The sequence below is a fragment of the Carya illinoinensis genome, chromosome 9, assembly GCF_018687715.1.
Source record: "Carya illinoinensis cultivar Pawnee chromosome 9, C.illinoinensisPawnee_v1, whole genome shotgun sequence".
In the NCBI taxonomy this organism is placed as follows: Eukaryota; Viridiplantae; Streptophyta; class Magnoliopsida; order Fagales; family Juglandaceae; genus Carya; species Carya illinoinensis.
The window spans coordinates 12,207,019-12,228,297 of NC_056760.1; the positions used below are offsets into that span (position 1 = coordinate 12,207,019).

The window sequence follows — 21,279 nt, forward strand, 5'->3', positions numbered from 1 at the left end:
TCTAAAATAAAAATAATATTAAAATATAATATTTAAAACTTTTATCTAAAACTAAAAATTCCCTTCTCACTTTCCAAACCTAATGTAATGCGATTTTGGGTTCCATGCTCAGCTTAGAATTACTAGCATATTAACGCCAAGAAAATCATAAAATTAAACGAATACATTTGTATGCATTTCGCTTCCTATTTTACTAATTATGAGTAACGCTATTATTCCGCTTGCAGCTTACTGTTACAAGTGACTATTAGTGTAAAATCAATCTTTTATTTTTATCTAATTTTTTTTTATCATCTTTAGATATTTTAAAAAATAAAAATATTCACTAATATACTAAAAATGATTTCTTTAATTATTAAATTAAAAAAAATTAAATTGATGAGGGGTACAACAGTACAATCTAGCGGCACACTATCATTTCTCCTTCACTAATATTGCTTTAACGGCTACAAAATTTGAACTCACTACAAAGAACTGACTTCACTATTGCTTAACTACAAAGAATCGAGGTGAGGATGCACGATGGGAATAACGGATACGGAAAAGGTGTTTACGGCGGCATCGATGACGGCGACGTCTATCTTCACCCGCGACGAATGCGCAATCTCAAGTACGTCAGATGGACGGTACAAGCTACTCCATTACCAGGATACTCACTCCCCTATTTTTCTCCTCCCTTATTCCCACGGCAAATCCGTTTCACAGGTTGGGCTTTCTTTTCATTTTTCTTCTTGATGTTTCTGTTTTGGTCTTTCTTCTTCCTCTGCAACAGTCTAGAGGTGTTTCTGACTACCTTGTTGACTTTTGTCTTTTTTTTAGTCCCACACCAGTGGAATGTAAACCAATATGCATTAGGCTAGGTTATAAATAAGAGGCTTAGCCTCTTAGTTTAAATGCACCAGTTGAAAGCTTATCTAGTAACTTTTGACTTTAGTTAAATTTCCCAATTAGCCTTTTGTAAAAAGGGAAGAGGTGTAGAGTTAAAGATTTATTAGTGGGGTAGCTTTGTGGGTGTGGTGAGGAGAAAAATTGTGTGATTGTAACAATTTTTCACATAGTGAATTTTCTTCTCTGAGTCTGGTGGTTTTTCTCCTGTTTTGGAGTTTCCACGTAAATTTCTTGTGTTGTAATTATTTCTCTATTTTTCTTATTATGCCTGCAAAGGGTAGATCCTAGGGGGGTAAATTTGGAGGTCCAAATTCCCAACAATTGATATCAGAGCCACCAGGTTCTTTTTGTGGGGTGGAGTTTTGGTGTGGTAGTGTGGATACGTACAATCTAAGGAGGTTCTGTCTAGGAGATTGAAAATTTTAAGTGTGTCCATTGTGACCTTTTAATCTTTTCTGAGAACTGACTTAGTGAGGTACTATTCATTTCTACAGTAAAATTCATCAAAGCAATGTCAGGAAGTAGGCCTTCAAATTTTGTCAAATTTGAGGTGGAGAAATTTGATGGGAGAATCAATTTTGGCTTGTGGCAAGTACAAGTCAAGGATGTCTTGATTCAATCAGGATTACACAAGGCATTGAAGGGTAGACCAACACCTGAAGTCAGCACTGGTACTAGTGTGACTGGTGAAAGGAGTAGATCTAAAATGAGCGATGAAGATTGAGAGGATCTGGATTTGAGAACAGCAAGTGCGATACGTCTGTGCCTAGCCAAAAATATTCTTACAAATGTGCATGAAATATCTATGGCAAAGGAACTCTGGGAAAAACTTGAAGAGTTGTATCAGACGAAGGGCGTCTCAAATCGTGTGTACCTGAAGGAGCAGTTTCATACACTGCGGATGAGTGAAGGTACAACTATTTCAGATCATTTAAGTGTTCTCAATGGCATTGTCGCTGAGCTAGAAGCTATTGGAGTTAAAATTGATGATGAGGATCAAGCCTTGAGACTCATCTGGTCTCTTCCACCTTCTTATGAGCACATGAAACCTATTTTAATACATAGGAAGGAGAAAATTATTTTTTCAGAAGTTACCAGTAAAATATTTTCTGAAGAGAGAAGACTAAGTAGTGGAAGTAATATTCCACTTGAGAACTTAGTAATGGTAGCAGCGGGAATGAGAAGATGAAGAACTCCATGAAGAAGAAAGTAGTTTGCTGGGAGTGTGGACAATCTGGGCACGTCAAGAAAAATTGTCCAAGAGCTGGAGCAAGTTCGGCAAGTGGCTTCAAGTCAGTAAATGGAGATACTGGTATTGATGCTAATATTGTGTCTTTTTCCATGGAAGATTTTGATCTTTAAAAAGAGACATGTACATCCTCATGGCATGCCGCTAATTCCCAAAGTTGCCATGATAGAGGATGTGTTAATATTAGCGGGTCCACAAGTTTGCACATAGGCATTGGTTTGGCATTGATGCAGGGTGTGTAGTGGAAATTCATGTTGATGACTAATGAACTTCCAGGAGAGCCAAATGTGGAAGTTACACCATAATTTTCAGCAAGGTTGTTTTCAACATGGGCCGAAATGAAATGCTTGGAATTGGTTTATTCTGAGTGAGTATGCTTTTATGGTGAAGCATGATAGCGGAAGTTATGAAGATCTTCATTGAGGTGGAGCTTGACTGTGGGACCAGTCAAAATCATAAGGTGGAGATTGTTGACTTTTATGTCTTTTTTTTAGTCCCACACCGGTGGGATGTAAACCAATATGCATTAGGCTAGGTTATAAATAAGAGGCTTAGCCTCTTAGTTTAAGTGCACCAGTTGAAAGCTTATCTAGTAACTTTTGACTTTAGTTAAATTCCTCTATTAGCCTTTTGTAAAAAGGGAAGAGGTGTAGAGTTAAAGATTTATTAGTGGGGTAGCTTTGTGGGTGTGGTGAGGAGAAAAATTGTGTGATTGTAACAATTTTTCACATAGTGAATTTTCTTCTCTGGGTCTGGTGGTTTTTCTCCTGTTTTGGAGTTTTCACGTAAATTTCTTGTGTTGTTATTATTTCTCTATTTTTCTTGTTATGCCTGCAAAGGGTAGATCCTAAGGGAGGTGAATTTGGAGGTCCAAATTCCTAACATACCTGAGTTTTAAACCCCTCTCTATTTGTAGCGGATTCGGCTTGCCTCCAATGGGATATTAACTTATGGTTGCCAACGTTACTTGCTTTTAAAATAAAGTGGGCTGAGACTAAAAATCCATAGCGTCCTCCCAAATTTGATCACAAAGCCAGTCATTTTTTTCACCGATAGCAGCAAGGAAATGGGTTCGGAACTAGCTATTCCTGTTAGTATTTCGTTTGAACAATACTTATAGAAAAAGTATTTCGTTCAAAGAAAATATAGAGGAAGCTATGTGTTCGGAACATTAGAGATCAATTTTAAATAAACTTGCTAGTGGAATCCTTGAGCTTTGTGATGGACTCGAATTTATGTGTAATTAGTACTGTGTTGGTTGTAATCTAACAGTATGCTTTTAATCAGTTCCATTACAATTGTGATTCTAGTAGTGAAGAAAGACAAGTTTTTGTACAATGTTCTGTAAGACCAAAGCAGATGGCAGATTAGTACCTAAAAGAAATGATTTGCTTTGTGTTTAAATTTGAGAGGAGGCTATGGATTTTTAATCTCAGCCCTTTATTTTAAAAGGGCAACCATATGCCACTGGAGGCAAGCCGAATCCGTTTGTAGCATCTGCATTTTGATTTCCTTGATCGAACGTCCAGGATCTGCCATTAAAGAGAGCATACAAAAGCTTTATAATTAATTGGGATTATTGCTTAGCAGTATGTATTTTTTTATAGGTTTGTTTGTAAATTTTGCAATTTCTGTGCCGCTTTCCGTCACCATTGCCCTTTCATGCTTTGATCGAGTTGGAGTTCTTGGCTTTAGACTATTTTACAGATAAAATGGTATCTAATAAAAGGCTGGATTTCACCGAGGTTTATTTAGCCCGGCCCACTTGATTATCTACAGTATGAAAGAAACGATATTCTTAGAGATTCTTTTAGCCACGAGCCATTTTGCATTTGACACTGCTATCTATACTATCATCTTCATAAAAATCATCTCGTCCACGGCCGCCGCCACCACTATTAGCCTACACATTCTGTAACCAGCAAGCAAAACCCAGGCATGTTTTACCACTATTTGGTATTAAACTTGCCATGCAGACTTGCAGTTCACCAAAATTAGAGTATAAAAAAAGAACATAAAAGACAACATATTAGACCCAAATCTAAAGCTGCTTTCATCTACAAATATACTATCATTATCTTTAACTTGCTCATTTGATTATTTAAACTGCATCTTACCCATCATGTCCTGTTCACCCACTTCAGTCCCCATAATGGCAACAATGGCAGCAACAACGTGCTAAACAGAATACATGATCCTATGTTCCTTGGTGTCATAAGATACTGTTTGTGGTCCCCCGATCACTAACAGGCAAGCAATGCTTAAAAACCACTAGAGGTTAAAATTCTTCTGTAGGTTCTTGGTATTTTTCTATTCTGGTATAGACTTGTATTTTGTGATGGATCTAGTAGTTTTCACATATTGCTAGACCTTACTTGCCGCATATGAGTGTAGGCTACATATTTAGGTGAAGTTGAATCTCTGGGCCAAAGTGTTGCAGTTTGTATAAGTCCGAGCTAAGTCAAGTTTGTCGTAACTATAAACATCATTTGCTTACATAATATGAGTATTGTAGATGTACTTGCAAAGAATAAAGTGAGCATTTGGATGTTGAGAACCTTCCTAACTGGTTCAAACTTATGAGTTCCTTTCGTCACTCCAATCTTGTTATTAACTAGTTGCTGTTCAGTTACCCATATCCTTTCTGTCGTATAATGCGTGCTTCATATTGGAACAGAGTTGTATTATTTAATTGTTTTCTGCTTTCTCAGCTCTTCTTAAAATGCGAAGTATAAGATATTCCATCTTGAGGCATGTGAGAGTGGGGGGTATCAGCTGAAAGCTGGTTATTAGCTGATAATTGGTATTGTGCTCAAGCAATTGAGTCGCAAGGTGTGCTCATCAACTACAACCAGCTCTGATCAAATAATGGACCGAGTGCTTGAACTGGTTAAGAAATTTGATAAAATCGATGCCTCTAAGGTAGTTGATAGTTGTCTTCCAAAGTTATTATAGACTGTGTTATGTGTCCCTCCTAAATTTTTGCGGAAACAACAAATCACAAATTCTATTGTAATGCTATTATCTTTTGTATATTGAACATACCTGCTTGTTGGATAATGTTGTATCTTGAGACAAATGTTTTCACAAAACTTAACCCATGATCAAAGAAAATTAATGTTTTTTTCACTCAAATACTTTAATAGGTTACTGATATAGCTGATTTTCAAAAAGACTTGACATGTACTGCTGGTATAGCTTGCTATGGCTTTTGAGCAAGAATTCTCCATTGAGATCCCTGATGAGAAAGCATGTAAGCTTACTTGTCATGCTGATGTTGCAAAGTACATAGTTTCTGGAGTATAGCAAAAAGTTGTGGAGAATTCCAGATTTGGTTTTCAATTTTATCATCCCTTCAAATTTTTAAAGCTTTTTTAGGGTCAATCTTTCTGTTCTTATGTAATTCTCTTATTGAAACTGCAATTCAATAATTATCTTATTTACTTATCTGCTTACCAACTAAATGCCTACCATAACATCTCTTTGTGACTCCTCCCCTCATGCTTGCAGTGGTCTAGAAGTCAAATCTAGAAACCTAATGCTTCCTGCACTGTAAGAATGGATGGTAGCTTCATTACCTTTTGTTTCTTGACTGAAGCTGATATCAGGGTGAGTTCTTTGATAATTTAAATACTTTAATTGAACATGTTTTTTCCAAGCTCTCTCTTTGTGGCAAAGTCTTCTAACAATATTCTTGCCTTACAAGAAACCGGCTCATGCACAAGAGCAAGATAAAAGAGGGTGGTATCTCAAAACTAATCTCTTTTAAACGATTTGGTTTTGCTTAATTCTTGAGTTGCAGTGCGAAAAGGGCTGTGCGAAGAAAAAGGTCGTTCTGCAACGATATTGGTGGTTCCTCCAAAGAGTGTACTGAAGAGACCCAACCCCAAGGAGTTAAGGTGATTAACTCTGATGAAGAGGAGGGTAAATGTGCCACTAATTTTTTTTTTTTTTTTTTTTTTTTTTTTTTTTTTTTTTATGGTAACCTTTCTACTAGATGATTTTCGATATTATTCCTTTTCTTTATTTAGTATAAATTAAACTCACACTGCCTGTTGATGCAAAAATAAAATAATTCTCAAGTATTCAACAGTAGTTGAGAGTAGGCCTATGCATAAAAAGCAATGGGCCGATCCGTCCGCAATAACCGGCTTGAGCCCAACCGACAAAAGTCGGGTTATTTGGATCCACGTCATTTGCGGGTTGAACCAAGTTGATTATCAGTCGAAACCGATACCGTCCGTGTGTTTTGATTATTGAACCAAGGCAGAGTCCCGACTCCCTCTCCCTCTTCCCTTCGTTTCACAAACCCTAGCCAATGCACCACTCCGTTCGTTGTCGCCGTTCGCCGTCACTGTTGGGAATCGCCGTTCATTGTCGCTATTCGTCTTCGCCGTCGTCTTCACCGTTCAAGCCAGTGAGTCCCTCTATTTACCGTATCTCCCCCAAATCTTTGTGATTTTGTGCTGAGTTTTGCTTAGAGGATGAACGATGCTTGTATTTCTCTTCAAGATGAGGGTTTGGTTGAAGTGAGTTTTGATTTTGTGTTGGGTTTTGGTTGAAACGATAAGATATAGTTTCTCTTTGCGACAATCATTTGGTCAGTGACCGGCCTAGCGATCTCTTTTTCTATGATTAGTCAGTGGAATTTATCAGAAAAGAACAACTGAATATTAAAGGAAGCTATAATTAATTTATATATTTTCCTTTAACATAAATGCCTGAATGATCAATATTGCTACTCTTCCAAATCTGCATGTAAAATTGCTTTGACAGAAACAGATCGACCTTCTAAATATATTAACCTGGCCTAGTGTTAAAAACTGGGTTTCATGTTTAGATGATATCATTCATGATGTATGTATCCAATTCAAATGTTCATCAGAGCAAATTAAAGACATTTGAGTACTACTAGCACTTTCGATATATATATATATATATATATATATATATAGATGAGTGCAGTTTGGGCAATGAAAAGCATTTCGTGGTTGTTGTGATTGTGATGTTGAAAATTTTACTTTTTACGGTTTTTTTTTTCTTTTAATACAGTGGTCCATAAGTAGAGAACTAGTGTCGGTTCTTAGTGGTCGGCTCATTTTTGAGAAATAAGTTGGTGCCCAAGTGGGGATGGTTGTGTTGAAGTTTCCCTCTCGTGTGTCGTGTGATATACTTTTGTTTTTTCAAGATGTTTTAAAATCAGGTTTGCATAATGTTTGGAATGTGAGTATAAGAGAGCTGTTGAAATTGATGAACTTGACATTTAGTTTCTAATACTTTTACATGAAAGTCGTTAAAACGTCGATGATTATCTTGAGTTCTTATCTTGCCTGCTTAGCTAATTTGTTCTAAGATAGATGTTAAAACGTCGATGATTCTGTTGGTTATCCCTCTCTTTCTGAGTCACCTTAAAAACCAGATCTTTATTAGGGATAGACGAGGTGTTAAAGATCTCAAACCTTTGAAACTTTAATTGGTTAGATGTTAAGCAATTTAGTTTTATGTGGGAAGCTTATGTAAAGATGTAAGATGAGCTTTTTTTCACCCATTTCCTACCTGCCAACAATTGCCGTGTTCTTAATTTACCACAGAAAAGAACATAAGAAGAAGGTTTTTTGTTCTTCTGTTTTGTGATGGTGTTGGGATATTTTGATGTTTTTAGAAGTTGATTAATACTGCATTGGGCTTCTAGATATGGTTTTTTAATAATCCAAATACTTTTATATTTCGGATTTAAAGCTTTGCTGAATCAAGTCTGGATATGGTTATATCATTTCCCACTTTGCTTTAGTTTCTTCCCCCTTTTGACAAATTGCAGTCCATTATATCAAGTTTTCGTATGCTTAACCAACCATCAAATTGTCTATTGATTGTTTTGACGAATAAGTCCCATAATGTGGTGTTCAGAAGGGTTCAAAATCATAAAGAATCTATTTTGATCATTTATGGCCTAATCACCAATTCAGTCCAAGTAATGTGATAAATAGGATAGGAGTGTATCATATAACACAACTTTATCTATTTTGATCATTTATGACCTATCTTTATAGGATATTTTTCAACTCCTAAGTCCTATTCAGTTTTAAAAAAAGAAAAATTTTTATAGTTTTTCATCCCCAACTTCTTCAAACGAAAGAGAATCCTAGTCATTTATAACTAATTATTTGGTATCCAAATGAATGATTCTGTTGACCAATATTTTAAACTATTATACATAATATATGATATCAAGGAGAGTTTGCATGAGTTTGTGATGATAGTGACTATCTTCATTGATGATTACTTTTTTAGTGACCTTCTGTTTTTGGGTTGAAATGCTGGCTTAATGTAACTATTGGAAACAGAGCATGGGCTGCATTTAGTGATTTAGGTACAAGCTATGTCCCTTATTTGTGTCTTGATTTTTTACGAATATCGTTTTTTGTATCTTTTTACTTATTTGTGTCTTGAAAAGTGCATGCATCTTTTTTTTCTTTTTACTAATATCTTGATTTTTGTATCTAATATTATATGTCAGTTCATATATGGATTGCTTCGAAAGTGACACTCATATCAATTTAAGAGATAATAAGACGGCTACTCATTTAGATAACCGATCACAAAAGGCATCAAATATTAATTTATCTAATGACACAAGTCTCCCTTCTCGTAAAAGGAGGAAAAATAAGGACCCCTCAGTAGTGTGAAGTGTAAGACCATTTTACTAAAATAGATGGATACCCTTGAAATGACCCAAAAGCGGAATGTAATTATTGTCACAAGATTTACTCTTGTCATTCCAAAAGACATGGTACATCAAGTATGCTGCAGCATCTTGGTACTTGTAAGCAACATCCTCATAGAATTAGACTTATGGATCAACAGAATAAGAGTCGTGATGGGCCTCTTGAGGAAATTGAAGATAGTGATGTTAATAACTCGGCAAATGCACATAAGTTTGATTCGGAAACTGTACGAATGGCAATTGCTGAAATGATCATTTGTGATGAGCTTCCATTTAGGATAGTAGAAGCCCAGGGATTTAGGAAGGTATGTAGATCTCTTGAACCAAGGTTTCAAGTGCATCTCGAACCACTGCAGCGAGAGACTGTATTAAACTGTTTAAAATAGAGAAGGAGAAGTTAAGGAAAATTTTTAAAACGGTTGGGAGAGTTAGTTTAACCACTGACACATGGACTTCAATTCAAAACTTAAATTATATGTTTCTTACTACACACTTTATCGATTCTAACTCGAAACTACACAGAAGAATTCTAAACTTTTGTATGATCCCTAATGACAAATGAGAAACTATTGGAAAGTGTGTAAATTCATGTCTACAAGATTGGGGAATTGACAAAATCTTTATTGTTACAGTTGATAATGCTTCCTCAAATGATGTTGCCATTGAATATTTGAGAAAGTTTGTAGGAGGTCATTTGTTTGAAGGGAAGTATATTCACATCAGGTGTTGCGCCCATATAATGAACCTCATTGTGAATGATGGGCTAAGAGATTGTGATGATTCAATCACAAGAGTGCGCAATGCAGTTAGGTATGTTAGATCATCTCCCGCAAGAATGGAGAAATTCAAAAAAGTGTATAGAGAAAGAAAAAATTGATTGTACAAAATTGGTATGTCTTGATATTTCTACGAGATGGAATTCGACTTATCTAATGCTAGAAGTTGCAGAAACATATAAAAAACCTTTTTTTGTAATTGGAGAAGGATGATGATTCTTTTGTTCGTTATTATCGTAGTGTGAACTTGGGCCCCCCTAACTCTAATGATTGGGAGAGAGTTAAAGTATTGATAAAGTTTTTGAAGATTTTTTATGATGCTACTGTGAGACTTTCTGGCTCTTTGTATGTCACATCTAATACATATTTTCAGGAGTTTTGTGACATACAATCACATTTGTCAAAAATGAGTCAAAGTAATGATGCAGTGTTGAAATGTATGGCAGAAAATATGAAGACTAAGTATGACAAATATTGGGGATCAATTGAAAAGACTAACTTGATGATATTTATTGATGTTGTTCTTAATCCAAGATGCAAATTTAGTCTTTTGCATTTTTGGTTCAAAAAGATATATGATGGTAATTTAGTCGAAGAAATGATTGCAATAGTGAAACACTTGATGATGGACATTTATTGGGAGTATAGTATTGCGTATGGGAGTTCAAGTGGAGTTTCCTATTCTGAACCTCCTTCCTCAGTTGATCCTACTATGATTGATTCTAATTCTCAACAGAGTTTTTGGATTGAGTATGAGCAAGAAATTATTGAGTCTAATTTGATGAACAAATCAAAGATTGATCAGTACTTAGAACATGGATGTGAGGCACGAGCTCTAAATTTTGATATTTTGGATTGGTGGAAGATCAATGAAATAAAATATCCTATTTTGGCAAAAGTTGCACAGGATGTAATGGTCATTCCCATTTCTACAGTTTCTTCTGAGTCAGCCTTCAGTGCAGGGGGTCGTGTGCTTGACCCATTTCGTAGTTCACTATCTCCAAGAACAGTCGAGACACTTGTTTGTACACAAAATTGGTTGAAGGATCCAATACCCATTGATCTTCGTGCCTCCTTGGATAATATTGAAAGTTTTGAGGCGGAATTTGATAATGAATTTATTTCTTATTTACATATTTATTAAACTTTTTCATAATGTTTATTTTTATATCATTTTAATAATCATCATGTGTTTTTTTAGAGTTTGGTCCAAAATCAAGCTTTGCTTATGATGATGAGATTAAGGAGTAACTCAAAGCTTATGGTATGCATGAATGGTATGATTTTCATTTTCACTCATTTTTATATGATTTGCATGAATTAAAAATTCTAATTTGATTTTCCCTAATGTTAGTTTCTAAACCTTTGATATTGGATTTGTAGATTCACTTGCAAAATGGTGGATTAAAATGGAATGTAGGTAGTAGCTTTGGCAACCCAAGGATGAGTGAAGGTTTTTGAATTATATGTGATGCAAGGGAATTTTGTTGCTGCCTTCTCAACAAATTATGAAATTGGTTTTAATAGTTTGGTAGAGGTTTTGATGGTTTTAACAGCAATTGTATAGAAAAAGACGTTTATTTTGTAGTTTTTCTCTTGATAGTTTTGTACTAGCGTTTTGCTTACTCTTTAGTAATGAAATGATATTTATTTGTATGGAAAAGAAACCATTGCACAATTTCATCAAAACATAACCAAAACAAGAACCAGGAAAAAAAAAAAAAACCCGATTCGACCGTACACCCCGGCATGTACGGACAGGTCGGGTCGGGTTGGCAAGCTGGGCAACTAGGTCGGATCCGACCATGCACATAACCAACTTTTGCTTACGGGTTGCAGGCCTAGTTGAGAGGGGCGAGATAGACTCTCTTTCTCTCTACTGTTTATGCAGCTAGATGAGGTAAAATCTCATAAACTGGTTGAACTTCATCTTTAATTTGAAATTATGCTGGATACCCTCTCTAATAAATATTGTATATGACTATTTAGTCAAAAAATAAATAAAATTGTGTAAGAGTTTATATCTATGAAAGCTTTATTTAGGATAAAACTCCATTTAGTATAATTTATTTGATGCTTTGAGTTCATACTCTACGTTCTAGTTTTTTGAAAAAAGAAATTTTTTCCTTATTATGTGTTTAAAATAGCTAGGAAGTGACTTTCTTCTTTAAAAGGGTGCCTCCATCAAAGATCTTATGCAATAGAGGTAGGTATTTATTTATTTCTTATGTTATCAAATAATGCATTCTTTTGTCAAATCTTATGATGACACAAATTGACAACGTACACCAATCAAAATAAGATACATAAAATAGGAAAATAAAAAAGAAAAAAAATGTAGACAAAACAAATACCATACAATCCACAACTATGAAAATAGCAAATTCCACCACGTGGACTCATGGAATTACCACCACCACAAACAATATTCAAAATCGAATTATACTACTATGGCCATACCACCACCAAAACAAATAATATTCATAACTTCAAAATGAACACCAACATTAACTCCTAGGAGCTGGCTCAAGTGGTAAAGGCATTGGATTTTGGGGTATACTCTCTCTCAGGTTTACGGTTCAAATCTCCTTAAGTGCAAATAATCTCTAGTGGTCATCTCCTTGATTGCGGAAAACACTTTGCCGAAGGCCTGTGCACCCCCGGGATTAATCGGGACGTTGTTTCTGGACATCCGGTGCCAATAAAAAAAAACACTAACATCACAAATAATATTTAAAACTACAAATCTATTTAAAACTCCACTACTGAAATACATCGAATCCAACAACATATGTCCCGCATAAAGGTACAATTCTACTAAAGCTTTCTTCTTTCGATATGTATTTAACATGACCTTAATACCACTTGCCTAATAATCGGATTCACATAATTTTGGCTTCACTTGAATGTACAATAAATTAGAGGTCGTGTAATGTAATACTTATAGAATGACCAATAAATTTAGTGGGTTCACCATTGTTGGAAAATAATATTTAGTGGAGATTGCCAAAAGTGTGAAAGTCTCTCGTTGAAGATCCTTAAGTGTAATCAAACTATGAAATTATTTATTTCGCTACTATGTTTTAATAATACATTGATGTCATATAGACTATGCTAGTTATTTTAGTGAGTTCTTCACCGTTGGAAAATAGTACTTCGAGTGAAGATTTCCAAAAGTCTAAACTTCTCTCATTGAAGATCTACCAGTGCAACATCAAGAAATGAGATTCTTTATTAAGCTATGTTTTAATATTCTTTTGATAGTTTTTTTTTTTCTATATTGTTGTCATATAGATTATACTAGTTGTTTTCACTAGTGCTTAGATATTTATTTCAGAGTATGCAATTTACATTATCGCTCATGCAGAATATAATATTATGATTAAGGTGAGTTATTTTATAACTTTTCTACAAATATAGTACATATTTGTAAATAGGCATGACTTAGGAGGTCAAATGGCTATAGCCTTTTATTGACCTGCAAAGGCTGGCAAATTCACATTGCTTTTAAATGTACAACTTTGAGCATTTAATACTTTTGATTCACATGCCCCTTCTAATTTTGTTTTATAGAACATATTTATCGTCAATTTTTTCTCTATTTTCTTTTTTTCTCATTCTCTTCACGACTCACTTTTTACCTCTCTTTCTCTTCGCCCATTTTACCCTTTCCTCTTCTTCCCCCTTTTGCTTCTTCTTCTTCTCCTCTGTGTTCTCATTATCTTTTCTCCCTCGTCTTCTTCCTCTTTCTCTTCTTTTCTGCTTCTGCTTCCACTTCCTCTTCCTTTTTATATACACAATTGATTAGAGGCTGTTACAATGTAATACTTATGGAGTAGGTTATGGATTTAGTGGATTATTTACTATCAGAAAAGAATACCTAAAGTGGAGATTGCCAAAAATATGAAACTCTCTCATTGAAGATCTGACAGCGCAATCAAGGTATGATATGTTTTTATTACATTATATTTTAATAAGAATCTTATATTGATGTCATAAATTAGTTGTTTTAGTTGGTCTTCTGTGACGCCCCCAAATTCCGTTTGGGATCGGACGGACATTTGAAGCATCGAGACATGCAACACAAGGTTACCTGCCCCCGTTCATGACATATAAGATGCAATATTCCTAACATGCATCTAACAATATGCAATATTCGCAGCGGATAAATTTTTTCTTTAGCAATACTATGCACCAAATTGAAAATATCCCAAATGCTTAAAACATACTTCATACATAAAAATCCATTGAACAACTAAGATCACAACACTAGTCCAAAATGGTTATGATCCAAAAAATAGTAGAGATGCAACTCAATCGTACAAGTAGTAATTTACGTTAATTACTATATCAACATTTATGTCGCACCGTCACTTAGTCAACTGTGTCTAGTTGATCAGCTCCTGATTCTCCTTCAGGTCCTGTAACAAGATCTACCATTCGGGGGGAATGGTAGTTGGGACTACCAAAGTGAGATTTGATTACAAATCTCAGCAAGTTAACAAAAAACTTCCATACAGACTAATGATACATGTATGACAGTAAAAGCATAAATGCATAATCGAATTCATAAGTAATTAAAGCATAACTTAGCGTACAACATAGCATAATTGACATAGCTTAAATTGAATCATGAACTGAACTTGACTTGACATGAACTTGATCTGAAACTTGACTTAGCATGAACTTGCTCTGAAACTTGAATTAACATGAAAAATACATACTCCACAGTTGTTGTGGCGCCATGTATTCTACACAAACTTGACTTAACATTAAAAATACATACTCCACAGTTGTTGTGGCCCCATGTATTCGACATAAACTTGACTTAACATAAAAAATATATACTCCACAGTTGTTGTGGCCCCATGTATTCTACGTGTAAATACATACTCCACAGTTGTTGTGGCCCCATGTATTCTACGTGTAAATACATACTCCACAGTTGTTGTGGCCCCATGTATTCTACACAAACATAATGTACTCAAGATGAAACGTGACTTGAACATAACTTGAAATACATGACCAACTTGAGATAGAAACATTTCGTAACATGGCATAACATATAATAGACAACATATTTAACATGACATACTTGCAACAGTGAATATTACATGACTTGACATACATGTAATAGATGGCATACTTAGCATGACGTACTTGTAATGTACAGTAATACATAACAGAATATATTATGTAACAGATAAAAATTGATGACAGAATAAATTCTGTATAATAAACAATTACGTGATAACTTGGCGTGGCATGACATATATGATAACACACATACATACACTATAGTTCTTTTACTTAGCACACATACACAGTAGACTGCTAGTAAGTTAAAAGCTAACTTACCTCGATCTCCGCATTTCTTATAAAACCTCAAGCGCGATCACGAGGAACTGTAATTAGTGATTCTAAAAGTTAGTACTAAATCACTAATAATTTAAAATATGGAAAAATACTAACTTAAAGAGTAAAATTTCCATTTTTACTTCCTACATGTAGGAAAATGACCGTTTTACCCATAACTTAAGGATTTTGCATACTAACTCCAAAAGTCACCAAAATTTACATGCCTCATGTAAATTTTATCCTCAACTCAAATATCAATTTAGAAAAATTTAAAACTAATCACAACTATTAAAACTCCATAGGGCCGAAATTCTCATATGCTATTTCTATTGATTTTTGTTTCTAACTTGTTTTGATCAACCTTTTGATCTATGACTTATAAATATGTGATCTTCAAACCAAACCATCACATGGTTTAAAAAGATGTCCTAAAACATATATAAGCTTCTAATTCAAGATCACATGGTTAAAAATTAACCAAAACATAAATTTAGCCAAGAACATCCACACTTTGGCTTATCTGAATATCTCTTTGTATAAAATTTCATATCTTTGAAACTAACATCAAATATCTTCAAAATAATAATATAACATGTATATAAGATGCTTAGGATCCTCCAATAAAATTATCAAAGTCATTAGAATAGGTTTAGACCACCAAAGAGTTAAACTTTCTCAAAATAGAAACTGTTTTTCTTCTTCCAGTTTCTAAGTTTCTAAATCTAAGCAAATATTTCATCAAAACCTTCAATCATGCAAAAATCCTCAACCAATAGTCATATATACATGTTAACAATACTCCATAAAAATTTCGGACCAATATCTATCCATTAGCTTGGTCAAAAACTCCAAACTATAACATATTCTCCAGTTTATCTCCCAGAATGACCTTTCTATAGTTTACACAATATTTAACTAACCAAATGATCTTCAAATGGGGCAAATAAGATATCCATGTAAACTAGACTCAAAAAGGAACAACTTATATGAAGGAGACTTTATGATAAAACACTTACAACAGCTTCGAAATGGGCATGCAAAAAAACTCCTAAAAGCTGTCCGAGAGAAAATGTTTGATATTCTTTTAAAGAAACATGTAAATGAAGATAAGTTCGTGGGTGATGGCTGGAGATGCTTATGGAAGAGATAAGGGAGATGATAAGGCTGGAGTTGAGAGTTGAGTGTGGTTTTCTCCTACCCAAAATATCTATAAAATATTATCTCAAAATATTTAATCCAATAATATCTATAAAAATCAGCTCAATATATTTTCCAAATGTGGAGTAGACTTGGAAGAGTAAGGTGGCTAAAATCTTTCTATGTGTATTTTAAATCTCTATTCTTAAGATATTTTCCAAATGTGTATTTTGCTTAGGTGTCATGATCTCACACCTTGATTTCCTTCACAATTCCATCTAATGGTTTCTCTTTGTGCCAAGTATCTAATACTATTCATTATGTGTGGTTAAGATCTTGCCAAGTGTCCAAATAAAATATCGCTATCCTAATTTGGACATTTCACACTATGATTTTGAAAACACTGCGCTCAGTACATTTACCGAGGTTACTATTCACTCCAAAAATAAACGCAATAAACTTAGTACTGAAAAATTCTAAATATTTAATTAAGCCTAGTGGTGTAGACTATAATGTATTCTGACACTTTTAACTATCTCAAATAATTAAAATCGCATTTCTAGCACTATAGTGAGTGATAACACTAACTATGTTGACAGGCTAAAATTTATGCGATTAGTCGATTCGTGTAAACTTACAGAGTTTTCACAAGGTTCCTAAAGTCAATAGAAATTCCTTAATTGAATTTCTAGCGGGCTGTTACATCTTCCCCATAAAAAATGAGTACTAAGAGTGGAGATTGCCAAAAGTCTGAAAAATTTCTTATTGATTATATTTTGGTTCAATTATGAGATTCTTTATTACTCTGTTGTAATAATATTATTTTGATAGGTTCTTTTATTCTATATTCTTATATTGATGTCATATAAACTATGCAATTTGTTTTTGTTTCAATCAAGTTATTTATGAGATTCTTCTTTCTCTTTTTCTTCCTCTTCTTCTTCTTCTGTATACTTTTACTTCTTTTTTTGTTGAATGGGTGGAACAATCCCGTTTAAGATCTTCTTTTAGTGAAATAGATGTATGGATTTATTTATTCCATTATGCTTCCGTTAATAATGGTATCAAACAAAGCATTCTTAGTTTTTTAGTCAAATCTTTTTATGGCCAAAATTATCAACGTACACCTAACAATCTATGATACAAAAAGTATAAAAAAAATAAAACCAATGCCACAAATCCACAGTCATAAACAATATTCTACCACCATAGGTCCATTTCATCATCACCAAACCATACCCAAAATCAAAGTATACCACTACAACCACACTACCAGCACAACAAATAATATTCATAGCTTCAAAATCAACACTAATATCATAAATAATATTTAAAACTATAAATCACCACTACTGAAGTATAACAAATCCAACACTACATACCATGTGTAAGGTACAAATCTACTAAAGTTTATTCTCTCGATATGGATTCAAGGTTTAAGATTCTTTATTAAGCTATATTTTAATAATATTCTTATTTTGATGTCAATTATATTAGTTGTTTTATTAGGTTCTTCGCTATCAAATATGAATACTTGGAGTAGAGATTGCCAAAAGTATAAAACTCTTGTCAAAGATCTTTCAAAGCAACTAAGGTATGAGATTATTTATTACGCAATGTTTTAATAATATTCTTTTGATAGGTTTTTTTATTCTATATACTTATATTGGTGTCATATAAACTATGATAGTTGTTTTCGTGTTATTTCCTTTATCACTCAGTTCTTATGATGACTCTTACTAGTGTTTAGATATTTATTTTCGATTACACAATTTGCATTATCATTCATGTTGAATATAATATTATGATTGAGGTGAGTTTATCTATAAATGTTTATATAAATATGAGACATATCTTTTAATAGAAACAACTTAGGATGTCAAATGACTATAACCTTTTATTAACCCCACAATGGCTTGCTTCTTTGCCCTTTTCCCTTTCTTCCTCGTCTTCATCTTCTCATCATCTAGCTTTGCTTCCTTGTTGTCTTCCTCTTTCTCATCCTCCTCCTCCTCCTTCTCTTCTTGTTCTTTATATTTTTGTTGATATGGTGGAACAACCTCCTTTAAGATCTTCTTTTGGATTTATTATTTCCATTATGCATTAATGAACTTTTAATGTAGGTATCAAACAACGTATTCGTATTTAGTCAAATCCTTTGATGGCTCAAATTAGCAATGTACATCAAACAAACGATGATACAAAAAACAGAAAAAGAAAACATGGACAAAACAAATACCACAAATCCTTGACCATGAACAATACACAAAACTACAAAGTCACCACCATGATTCCACAACATCACGACCACAACAAACAATACCCAATATCAAAGTACCATTATGGTCACACCACCACCACAAATAATAATATTAATAGTCTCAAATTCAATACCAACATCATAAATAATATTTAAAGCTTTACTATTGAAGTATGAAGAATCTAACACCACCTGCCCAGCATAACCAGCAAATCTACTAAAACTTATTATTTTGATATGTATTTAACGTGACTTCAACACCACCTGCCTAGCATATTGAAGTCACGTAATGTTTACTCCACTTGGATGATACAATAGTGTGCAGATAAATGACTGGGGTTGTTTTTTCAAAGTTCTCATTTCATAACAAAACATGCATAATTTTTCACAAAATCAACCACAGTCCATACATTTTATGCAAAGACTCACATATGAACCTCGCTTACCTCAACTTTTTAATTTTTCTGAATTTTCCACAACCATGCTGAACAAATATCAATTGTTATCTATATGAAGTACTAAACGTTACTAAATTTCTAAAAAAACATGCTAAAATTCTCCATTTAATTAGGTATATACTATGGAAATAATTTTATTAATTATTTTGTTATATACCAAAATTAATAGATACTAATATTATTTAAATTATATAATAACCTATCTACACTTCCAATTTACAACTCAATAAAATCATCATATCAAATTCAATTAACGTAAACAACGGAAACTCGTTTAGTAATATATATTTATATCAAAATTAAAGCATTTAGAGCAAAATTAAAATCTTATTCTATTGAATTTAGTCGTAAAGAAAATACCACTTTGTAATATAATTTAAAAGACCCCAAATATATTATATTTGTATAAATTCTGACACTTAAAGTAAGTTCAATATATAGCTCAACATAAAAACAATGCAAGTCCAAACAGTGGCAGAGCGAATTCACTTTAGGGGGCTAAACAAAACTAGAACAATATGCATAAAATATTTTTTGTTCTTCTTTTATACAATTTTTTTTTTTATGATATATAATAATAATATTAATCTGATAGAAAGATTTACAATAAAAACAAAGTATGTTTAATACAACTTATGTATTAAAAAAGTATTAAATATGTCAAAAACAATATATCATTAAAATAATATAAAGACTTTCATATAAATATATTAAATAAAAGAAATATAGAGTATCTAAAATTGTAACTTACATTCTTTTAAACAAACAAAATTATCAAGTATTGCTAACAAAATTCTTAACTATTTCTCTTTCAATATAGACAACTAAATTATTTGCTAAGAATTCATTTCAATCTTGTTGCAAAGCCTTGTTTTAACAATTTTTTTAACATCTTCACGAATTTTATTTATTACTTTTTTTGCAAGAACTTTCAAAATCTCTTTTTGAATTTGGGGTGAAGTATTACCTTGAGGATTTTGGAGCATTTTCCAAAACAAGTTTTCTAACCTAGTCATCATACGAAGCCAAGAGTATAAACATCTCTAGGAAATTACCTCAATTTTTTGAATTAAGTGTCTCATCATGACCTCTAAAGGCACATCCTTGAAATACAAGCCATCGAACAACATCAATAGATGTTTTTACTCGAAGTCGATTGTTGAGAATTTGTTTAGAGCTTTGAGCATTCATTACTTTATCAATATGTTGTGATTATTTTAATAAATCCTCCCCAATATGATTAAAAAAGACAAAATATTTTTCATCATTAATCTTCTTCCAATTTCTAAATCCCATGATAGTAAATACATCCCATCCAGAATGTTGAGATGCTTTTATTGTAAAAAAATAACAAGGTAAACAATATGTAGCATCCTTTGATGAAAAATACTCTAACCAAAATCTAAATTGTATGAACCTTAAAGTTTGAAAGTGACGAGGATGCTTTTCAGAACCAGAAAATGAATATTTGAGAGACGTATTTGATATAGACCCATTTTTAAATAAGCTCTTCTTATTGCATCACATCGATTGACTGGATAATCTCATATAGAAAGACGCAATCTCAGATCTTGTTGAAGAGAAGGTATATCAATTTTTTTAGAATTAAGTGTTGATGATGTAAAATGAATTCCTACATATTCCAAAATTAGAGAGTTAAGATCAGGATTTTCCTCAGGTTCAATCCTTGAAATTTTAAGAGAATTTCCTAGAAAATCAACTTCTTTTCTTTTGAAGAATGAGTCGATAGTTTTTAATGTAGACGTCATTCATAAACCTAAATTTAAAATCAAATTGAAACATATAAAATAAAGTTAGAAACTTAGATAAAATTTATTGATATTCTAATAATAAGGTCTCAAATTAAAGTCAAACAATTTATTAATACACATAATGCTATAAAAAAAACTAAATTAGTACATACAACCATACACAAGAGGGGAAAAAAGTGATTTTTGTGAGATTTTGCTAACATGGCAGGGCAATTTTAAGCTCTCTACTACGGTTACAATCACGGAGGTGGGCGAGAATTTCCTTATGCCTCGGGCCATCCTGTGAGCTCTGTTGTCAATGGAATGGGTTCTAAGATTCATGTGGGTGGGACTGATGTGTCTGGGGAGACGAAGCAGGGGTGATGGTTACTTTTGCTCAGGCTCTCAAGTAGCCTTTGCCATAACTAAAATTCTGTGTGCCTTTGAGGAAGCCTGAGAAGATTAATGGGGAATTCGGTTTTGTGTTCTCCGATGTTGAGATGGAACGGGCGGCCGAGGATATGAAATTTGCCCTGATTTTAAAATTTATGGACGAGGCCCTCCATTAATGTGCTGAGAATGAAGATCATCAAAACATGGGGATTTAGCAAGGTGCCGATGGTGAGTTTTATGGATAATTATCATGTATTGTTATATTTGGCTAATGAGAAAGATTAT

At 33.3% G+C, this 21,279-nt stretch overlaps 1 pseudogene; it reads left to right on the plus strand.

Annotated features, from left to right (window-relative positions):
* Nucleotides 1-4,859: 4,859 nt before the first annotated feature.
* Nucleotides 4,860-5,443, plus strand: LOC122276808 (annotated as a pseudogene).
* The last annotated feature ends 15,836 nt before the right edge of the window (nucleotides 5,444-21,279 follow it).